Source organism: Arachis hypogaea, chromosome 12, assembly GCF_003086295.3.
Source record: "Arachis hypogaea cultivar Tifrunner chromosome 12, arahy.Tifrunner.gnm2.J5K5, whole genome shotgun sequence".
NCBI classification, from domain to species: Eukaryota; Viridiplantae; Streptophyta; class Magnoliopsida; order Fabales; family Fabaceae; genus Arachis; species Arachis hypogaea.
Window position 1 is genome coordinate 27,967,903 of NC_092047.1, and position 2,587 is coordinate 27,970,489.

A 2,587-nucleotide genomic window follows, 5' to 3' on the forward strand; every position below is an offset into this window, starting at 1 on the left:
GACGTCCCAGGAGGTCTTCCTCCTTGGGATTCACGTCCTCTCCTCTCCTCACAGGTTCGGCCATGGCGCTTATGTCAATGGCCTTGCACTCTCCTTTTGGGTTCTCTTCTGTATTGCTTGGGAGAGTACTAGGAGGGATTTCAGTGATCCTTTTACTCAGCTGGCCCACTTGTGCTTCCAGATTTCTAATGGAAGACCTTGTTTCATTCATGAAACTTACAGTGGCCTTAGATAGATCAGAGACTAGATTTGCTAAATTAGAAGCATTTTGTTCAGAGTTCTCTGTCTGTTGCTGAGTGGATGATGGAAAAGGCTTGTTATTGCTAAACCTGTTTCTTCCACCATTATTAAAGCCTTGTTGGGGCTTTTGATCCTTCCATGAGAAATTTGGATGATTTCTCCATGTTGAGTTATAGGTGTTTCCATAAGGTTCACCTAAGTAATTTACCTCTGCTATTGCAGGGTTCTCAGGATCATAAGCTTCTTCTTCAGAAGATGCCTCTTGAGTACTGTTGGATGCAGCTTGCATTCCATGCAGACTCTGAGAAATCATATTGACTTGCTGAGTCAATATTTTGTTCTGAGCCAATATGGCATTCAGAGTATCAACCTCAAGAACTCCCTTCTTCATAGGCGTCCCATTACTCACAGGATTCCTTTCAGAAGTGTACATGAACTGGTTATTAGCAACCATGTCAATGAGTTCTTGAGCTTCTGCAGGCGTTTTCTTTAGGTGAATGGATCCACCTGCAGAGGTATCCAATGACATCTTTGATAACTCAGATAAACCATCATAGAATATATCCAGGATGGTCTATTCTGAAAGCATGTCAGAAGGACACTTTTTGGTCAATTGTTTGTATCTTTCCCAAGCTTCATAGAGGGATTCACCTTCTTTCTGTCTGAAGGTTTGAACATCAGCTCTAAGCTTGCTCAACTTTTGAGGAGGAAAGTACTTGGCTAAGAAAGACGTGACCAGCTTATCCCAAGAGTTCAGGCTGTCTTTGGGTTGAGAATCCAACCATAATCTAGCTCTGTCTCTTACAGCAAAAGGGAAAAGCATGAGCCTGTAGACTTCAGGATCTACTCCATTAGTCTTAACAGTATCACATATCTGCAAGAATTCAGTTAAGAACTGAAAAGGATCTTCAGATGGAAGTCCATGAAACTTGCAGTTCTGCTGCATCAGAGAAACTAATTGAGGTTTCAGCTCAAAGTTGTTTGCTCCAATGGCAGGAATGGAGATGCTTCTTCCATGTAAATTGGAATTTGGTGCAGTAAAGTCACCAAGCATTCTCCTTGCATTGTTGTTGGGTTCGGCTGCCATCTCCTTTACTTGTTCGAAATTTTCAATCAAGTTGTCTCTGGATTATTGTAATTTAGCTTCTCTTATTTTTCTCTTCAGAGTCCTTTCAGGTTCTGGATCAGCTTCAACAAGAATGCCTTTTTCTCTGTCCCTGCTCATAAGAAAGAGGAGAGAAAAAGAAAAGAAGAGGAATCCTCTATGTCACAGTAAAGAGGATCCTTATTGTTAGTAGAAGAAAAGAAGAAGAAATTCGAACACAGATAGAAGAGGGGGTTCGAATTTGGTGATGATGTGAGGAAGAGATGTTAGTTAATGAATGAATAAATAGAATAGGATGAGAGAGAGGGAGGGAATTTTCGAAAATTATTTTTGAAAAGGAGTTAGTGATTTTTGAAAATAGTTTTTGAAAAATATTTAGTTTTTTTCGAAAATTTTTTGAAATCAAAAATAAAAATAAAAATAATTAGTTAATTAAAAAGAAATTTTTGAAAAAGGGGGAGATATTTTCGAAAATTAGAAAGGGAGAATTAGTTAGGTGGTTTTGAAAAAGTTAAGAAACAAACAAAAAGTTAGTTAGTTAGTTGAAACAAATTTTGAAAACTAATTTTGAAAAGATAAGTAGTTAGGAGGTTAGGAAAGATATTTTGAAAAGATATTTTTTTTTTGAAAAAGATAAGATAAGAAGATATTTTTGAAAAGATATGATAGAAATTAGTTTTGAAAAAAAGATTTGATTTTTAAATTCACAATTAATGACTTGATTCACAAGAAATCACAAGATATGATTCTAGAACTCAAAGTTTGAATCTTTCTTAACAAGTAAGTAACAAACTTCAAATTTTTGAATCAAAACATTAATTGGTTATGTTATTTTCGAAAATTATGATATAAAATAAGAAAAAGATTTTTGAAAAATTATTTTTGGAATTTTCGAAAATAACCAAGAATTTTGAAAAAGATTTGATTTTTGAAAAAGATTTTGAAAAAGATAAGATTTTCAAATTGAAAATTTGATTTGACTCATAAGAAACAACTTGATTTTAAAAATTTTTGAAAAAGTCAACTCAAATTTTCGAATTTGATGAGAGAAAAAGGGAAAGATATTTTTTTTATTTTTGAAATTTTTATGAAAAACATGAAAATTATGCAATGCATGAAATTTTTAGATCAAAACAATGAATGCATGCAAGAATGCTATGAATGTCAAGATTAACACCAAGAACACTATGAATGTCAAGATGAACATCATAGACACAATTTTGAAAAATTTTTAATGCAAAG

At 34.1% G+C, this 2,587-nt stretch overlaps 1 non-coding gene across 1 annotated transcript; it reads left to right on the forward strand.

Annotated features, from left to right (window-relative positions):
- Positions 1-823: 823 nt before the first annotated feature.
- On the forward strand, positions 824-931 carry LOC112730812 (small nucleolar RNA R71). The gene has a single exon (XR_003166620.1). It is a non-coding gene; the product is annotated as a small nucleolar RNA R71 (small nucleolar RNA).
- The last annotated feature ends 1,656 nt before the right edge of the window (positions 932-2,587 follow it).